We start from the raw sequence: 7,566 nt of genomic DNA, 5'->3' as shown, positions 1-7,566 counted from the left end.
TCCATTCATGATTCCTTTATCAATCAGCAAGTTCTTTTATGCAGCCATTATAGCTTTAATTTATGGTCTAGTTTCTTTTTCTTCTTTTTTCTTAAATTATTGAGCTCACCTCCTAACCTGTCAGCTTCTTTAGGGTAGGGACTTTCTTATTTTTCTTTAAGTACCTAGAAGCTAAACACTGTGTTTAAATATAAGTTGGTACTCTATAAATGTGTGTGGTTCTTTTTTAAAGATTTTATTTATTTATTTGTGAGAGAGAGAGAGAGAACATGAGTGGGGGGAGGAGGGGCAGAAGGAGAGGGAGAAGCAGACTCCCCACTGAGCAGGGATCCTGACATGGGGCTTGATCCCAGGGTCTTGGGACCATGACCTGAGCTGAAGGCAGATGCTTAACCAACTGAGCCACCCAGGCGCCCCCATAAATGTGTTTTATAAATAACTTAAAAGATGAAGAGAGCATAGATATACCAGAATTTATTTTTTAATTTAAAAAGAATTTTTTTTTAATTTTTTAATTTTAATTTTAATTTTTTAAAAAGATTTTATTTATTTGACAGAGAGAGACACAGCAAGAGAGGGAACACAAGCAGGGGGAGTGGGAGAGAGAGAAGCAGGCTTCCCACTGAGCAGGGAGCCCGATGCAGGGCTTGATCCCAGGACCCTGGGATCATGACCTGAGCCGAAGGCAGACGCTTAACAACTGAGCCACCCAGGTGCCCCAAGAATTTTTTTATTTTTTAAATGGAATGCTTCGCAAACCTGTATGTCATCCTTGCACATGGCAATGCTAATTTTCTCTGTATTGTTCCGGTTTTAGTATGTGTGTTGCTGAAGCGAGGACAAAATACCAGAATTTAGAATGGAATCGAAACTAGGTGACTCATTTTTGTATACACAAATATTTTCCATAATTATATTTCATATTAATTTTCCTTAGACCTTTACTGTTTTCTTTACTGTAGTTCTACCAATTACTCATATTCTAGGCTTGTAGAGAGTAGAACTCATATTTTCTTTTCCTATTTAACTGAGCCATTTGTTTCTCCCTGGGGTAGTTTTATTTAATTGGAAAACTAAACATTGCTTGTTAATTAATAGATGTTACCCACAGGGTATTATTTCATAGTAGAAGAAGAGTTCACTAAGACATAATATATAATATAATATAATATAAAACTTGACTACAAATCTAATTAGTAAACAAGTTGGGGCATCTAAAAGTTTTGGGCGGTCTTATATACTTTGCAAAAACAAATGCCTTCAAGATTAATGGTCTATGAATTTGACATTTAGATCCAGCTCCTGGAGTGAAAATAGATAATCAAAAATACGTTTTTATTTATTTATTGTTAATAGTATGATTGGAGTATCACTGATATACAATGAACTGCATATGGGTACAATCGGTAAGTTTTGACATGTGTATACATCTGTGAAACCATCTGTCATCCCCAAAGTTTGTTCATGCCCCTTTAGAATCTTTCCCGTCTGTCCTTCCCATGCCCTCTTCCCAGGCAGCCACTTATTTGCTTTCTGTCACTGTTGATTAGTTTCATTTTGTACAGTTTTATAGAAATAGAATCTTGCAGTACATACATTATTTTATTTGGTCTGGCCTCTTTCTCTCAGAATTACTATTTTGAGATGCATCCATGCTTTTCATGTATCATGTGTTCCTTTTTTCTTATATCTGAGTTTCATTCCATTGTATGGGTATACAACTATTTGTTGATCCATTTGCTTTTTTTTTTTTTTTTTTTTTAAGATTTTATTTATTTGAGAGGAGAGAGAGAGAGCAAGCATGAGGAGGGGGGTAAGAGCAGAGGGAGAGGGAGAAGCAAACTCTCCGCTGAGCAGGAAGCCAGACATGGGGCTTGATCCCAGGACCCTGAGATCATGACCTGAGCCAAAGGCAGATACTTAAGCGACTGAGCCACCCAGGTGCCCCTATCCATTTGCTTCTTCTTCTTTTTTTTTTTTTTAAAGATTTTATTTATTTGACAGAGCACAAGCAGAGGGAGAGAGAGGGAGAAGCAGGTTCCCTACTGAGCAAGGAGCCCGATATGGGACTCGATCCCAGGACCCTGGGATCATGACCTGGGCCGAAGGCAGCCGCTTAACCAACTGAGCCACCCAGGCGTCCCTCCATTTGCTTCTTTATAGACCTTTGGGCCATTGCCAGTTTTTAGCTATTAGAGATAAACATTCACATGCAAATCTTTGTATGGAGATTCACTTTTCTCTTGAGTAAATACCTAGGATTGGAGTGACTATCACATGGCACATGTTGATGAACTTTTTAAGAAATTGCTAAACTGTTTTTCGAAAGTGGTGGCACCATTTCACATTCCCACCGTTGGTGTGTCAGTTCTAGTTCCTTCACATTCTCACCAACACTTGTTATAGTTGGTTTGTTAATTATTTTCCTCATGACTAATGACTAAGCTTTTATGCCATCTATATTAGTCTCCTCTGGCTGCTGTGATATATTACCACAAACTTGGCTTGAAACAAGAACAGATGGTTATTCCCTTGCAGTTATGGAAGTTAGATGTCTGAAATCAGTTTTACTTAGCTAAAATCAAGGTGTTAGCAGAAAAGCCTGTTCCTTGTCCGTTCCAGCATCTAGAGCTGAACTTCTTGAATTCTTTGGCTCAGGGTCCTTTCCTCCCCTCCATCTTTAAAGCCAGTGGCATAACATCTTCTCTCTCTGACCTCTGTTTCCCTCTGCTTCCATCATATGGCCTTCTCTTCTATGGTCAAACTTTCTCTGCCTTCCTCTTATAAAGAACATGTGATTGCATTTAGGGTCCACCCATATAATCCAGAATAATCTCATCTCAAAAATCCTTAATTTACCTCACATCTACAAAGTCTTTTTTTCTTTCTTTTCTTTTCTTTTCTTCTTTTTTTTTTTTTGGCCAGAGATTAGGACATGGATAAATTTTGGGAAGCCATAATTCACCTACCATATCATTCATTATTTTTTCTTTGATAAAGTATATGTTCAATCTTTGGCCCATTTTTTGTCTCTTTTAATTCAGTTTTGAGAGTACTTTATATAAGTCCTTTATGAGCTACATTCTTTGCAAATATTTTCCTCCAGTGTGGCTTATCTGTTTATTATCCTAAGAGTGTCTTTTGAAGGACAAAAGTTTCTAATTTTGAGCCCATTTTTTTTCTTATATGGATCATGCTTTTGGTGTCCTAAGAAATCTTTGACAACCCAAGGTGATAAAGGTCTTCTCTTATGTTTTTTTCTAGAAACTTTATAGTTTTAGATTTTTACATTCAAATCTATGATCTATTTTGAGTATTTTTTCTTATACAGTACTAAATATGAATCTAAGTTCATTTTCTTGCATGTGGATTTCCAAATGTCTGAGCACCTTTTTTTGAAAGCCTCTTCTTTCTGCATTGAATTGCCTTTGCAGCTTTGTCAAAAACCATTTGTTTATGTAAGTAGGGGCCTATTTCTGAACAGCTTATTCTGTTCCATTGATATATTTGTCTATCTTGATGCCATGCCACACTGCCTTAGATTACCACAGCTTTATAAGATGTTTTGAAATCAGGTAGTATGAGCCCTCCAGTTTTGTTGTTTTTGAAGCTTTTTGGCTATTCTATGTTCTTTATATTTCCATGTGAATTTTCAATGTTTGTCAAGTCCTAGCCAAAAACAAAACAAAAACAAAAGGAAAATCCTGTTGAGATTTTTGATATGATTGCATGGAGTTATAGATCAATTGGGGGAGAAGTGACATGTTAATAATGGCAAGCTTACTGACCGATGAACTAGGTATATCTTTCTAACTACTTAGGGCTTCTTTACTTTCACTCAGCAATTTTTGTTTTTTTTTTTAAATTTTCAGAAGTCAGGCATTTATTCCCCTGTTCTTTATCTGTATCACATACCATGAAAGAAAATAGGGTGATGACACCAATATCAAAACCTTAAACTTTTCTCCACATTTCTCTGAAAACGTATTTTATTTGGTTAAAATGTATACTTTATTTTTTTGGGGGGGGGAGATATTTTGATTGCTTTAAAAGTATTTCTGTTAATATGTCCTTGTCCAAGTAGAGCAAACATTTTCTTATCCTTGATTTCCACAGCATTTTACACAGTTTCTTATGAGAATTTCAACACACTTTGTGTGTGTATATATGTATATATATATCTAATTTATCTTTACATCCCATAATTGATGAAGTTAAAGAATCTGGCAGTTAAAGGGTTTAACAAATTCCTCAGGTTCACTGCTAGTTGTCAACAAAGGCACGTGTAGAAGTAGGATTAACTATTTTTGAATTACAGGATGCTTGATTATATTCCAGTAAATAAGCTTTGATTTTTTTCTTTTTTAAGGACTGTGAAATAGGCCTTTAAGCAATTTTCTATGTACAAATAGTCATCATTTCAGAAAATATAACAAAATTGCTAAATATTGTATCAGTACTTAGTTTCAAGTGTAACCGCCAAAACGCATAGGAGCGAAACATAAGTATCTTCATGGTCCCAGCCCTGTAGAACTCAGACTAGTGGGTTCTTTTGCATTCCATCACTATAATAAATGAAGTGCTCTCCTGTATCTATTCTGCAGGTCGAGCAGCATAAAGTAAAAATTGTCTTCTCACTGACTCCCAGAACTTATCACACAAAAAGCCTGTAAGAATTACCATGTTACTTATCAAAGGTAAAGCCCATGGTTATGGCCCCGTGGACGAGTAGGTGGTTTTCAAGACATCAATATGAGTTGTGTAATCATCCTTCTAGTTTTATTACAGTGTCATTTTTTCCCCAAAGAAATAAGATAAATGGAAATGGTTACGACCTAGTGGCTAATTAGTTTAGACTAGTTAAATACCACACATTTCAACTGATTTCAACAAATATTTGTAACATTTACCTCTTTCAGAAGTACAGTTTTAGCAATTAAGCAGAGCTGAATATTTCAACATACCTACAGTTGCAAATATGATGCCATCATGCATTTGAAAAGATTAAATTCTTCTCACCAGAAATGCTTTCCGTGTTATAAATTTCAAGGTAAATATCATTTTAGGTTCCATCGTCTTCTGATTTTGCAGATAATATTGATTTCATTTCTAGTGCAGAAAGCGACTATCCCTATGAGTTGACTAAGCTCTTTGTTGTCAAAGGTTATTACTATTTTTACACCACCCTGGTATGCCAGTAAATGTTTCTCACTTCATTATCATGCGCAGGCCTTTATAATATTGCTTAATACAGGATGGAAATATTTGTCCACTTTTGGTTTGGATGTTTGTGAGCATGAATGATTGTGGGGAATCAAATGTAGTTGTTGAAAGGGTTTTCACTGATGAATAACAAAATCCCTCAGAGCTATGGGTACATGGATTTTTAATAGGTGCATTTATTTGATTACCATCAGCATTTGTAGTATGTTCCAGTTGCTCCCCGTTAACTGACTTAAAAAAATAGTTAGTAAGCCAAGATTCCTCAGACTTTCTGAGCAAGACTGACTTCTATTTAAATATCAATTCAAATTTATAAAGTATCTAAAAAATACTAAATGATGTTTTCAGCATTCAGTTTATTTTGGAGTTAAGGTTCGACTAACTTGGATGATTTGTTATGTTCCTTTTTACCAGGTTAGCAATAAGTGTTTTAAATATATGGCAGGAAACCTACCTCAGAAGAACCTAAATGACCTATTATTAAAGAAACTTATTTTTAATAATTAGACACTGCATTTGTTTACATGTATGCTTCAGAGTGCCTCTGAAAAACTAAATTTCCACATTTTTTAGTTCCTAAAAACAGGGATAGACTTGTTCTAACCAGCTTTCCTTGAGTTTATTTCTAAGTTGCTTTTGGGGCAAATGACTTGAATTGCTGTGTTGTTCTGGTTGATAGTATATGATGATTTAACCCTCAGAACTCCAGCACTGTGGACTTTGGCTTCACTCCAAGTCACCGTGAGATACACACAGGGCGTACTTTGTCTTTGCTGAAATCATGAAAACACTGCAATTTCAGAATGTGTGGTACCTGCTCCAAAATAATAAAGTGGCCTATCTATTGTCTTCACTCATGAGCCTATAAAGTGTTCCCCACGGTTCCTTTAAAACTAAATTGGGAAGGTGTCCTGTTGGTGGATATTCATTTCTGTGGATATTCATATTAATGTGTGGATTCGTGTGCTATTGTTGCATCCATTTGAGAAGTGGATTTTCACAGGAAACTAGCAATGCTTCAGTGTGAAATCTAGTTCTAATTTCACATAGATAATTCTTCCTGTCTGTACTTTTTCTTTGAGCAAGTAAAATTGAAGACACAATTACTTATTTGTACTCAAAGTTACTAAGTGGAGTTTCAAGTCAAGAGCTCCCAGTGTAAAGCAGTCTCTTTTGTTAGCATTTGATACAAACTGCATGAAAAGTAAATTTTAAGATTAATTGTGTTTGGAAGCACTTTTAAAAGAAATCTTACAGTTACATGTACAACTATTGGTGCTAAATCAAAGGGCTTGTTTTGCTGGAGGAGATAGATCTGAGAGATAAGAACACATGAAGTCTCAGTGGTAAATCAGTTTGACAGAAATAAGGTTTTGAAATGTTTAAATTCAGTTTCAACAACTTTTCAGTCTACAGAATACCAAATAGTCTGTTTAAATGAATTATTTCGTATTTCTCCAATGTTTCAGTAGTGAGAAAACTGGTGAATGAGAAACATTACTTTTGAAATTAAGAAAATTGAGATGAATGTATATTAGCATTTTGAACAAAGAAAGAGCTAAATATTTCTCTTTTTTTAAGTTTTAAGAGTTTAAGCAAAAATTGATTTGAATGGGGCAATGCCAAATGGGAAGTGATTAGAAGTGCTTCCAAGATAAGTATTTCTAATTTTCTGTTTTGAAGCATTTATACATAATCAACATTTTTAATAATGGTAATGTCTGATATATTTTGGATGCTATATTTTAAAATTATCCTATGATCCTTTGGGCATACATAGATATTTGTGTGTGTGTGGATACACACGTATGTAGTATATCATCGCATAGACAACATGTCTCTTTTGATCATTTTGAAAATTGGTTCAGAAAACTTAGTTTTTAAATACATTTTTTGATGAATACTATAGGTCCATAAATGATAATTTATGTATTTATATATGTGTTTAGGTATATGTAATATATATGCTTCATCTCAGAGGGTTTCCTTTTAAAGATACATAGAAATGTGTAATGAAACAAGACAAAACCAGAGAGGGAGACAAACCATAAGAGACTCTTAATCTCAGGAAACAAACGGGGGGTTGCTGGAGTGGACGGGGGGTGGGAGGGATGGGGTGGCTGGGTGATGGACATTGGGGAGGGTTGTGCTATGGTGAGCACTGTGAATTGTGTAAGACTCATGAATCACAGACCTGTACCCCTGAAACAAATAATACATTATATGTTAATAAAAAAATATGTAAAACTAACAAATTTGCTTCTAAGGAGCACCATATTTTAAAAACATAACAAATACGTATGAAAAATAATATAATAAACCATTATTCAATTTATTGAATAT

General features: G+C 34.9%; 1 non-coding gene across 1 annotated transcript; it reads right to left on the bottom strand.

Moving 5' to 3' along the window:
- Positions 1–735: 735 nt before the first annotated feature.
- LOC118025855 lies at positions 736–841 on the bottom strand. The gene has a single exon (XR_004683415.1). It is a non-coding gene; the product is annotated as a U6 spliceosomal RNA (small nuclear RNA).
- Positions 842–7,566: the final 6,725 nt, after the last annotated feature.

Source organism: Mirounga leonina, unplaced genomic scaffold (assembly GCF_011800145.1).
Source record: "Mirounga leonina isolate KUSES-001 unplaced genomic scaffold, KU_Mleo_1.0 Mir_201, whole genome shotgun sequence".
Classification (NCBI taxonomy): domain Eukaryota; kingdom Metazoa; phylum Chordata; class Mammalia; order Carnivora; family Phocidae; genus Mirounga; species Mirounga leonina.
The sequence above is the reverse complement of the archived record's forward strand: the minus strand, read 5'-3'. Positions and strand labels throughout refer to the sequence as shown.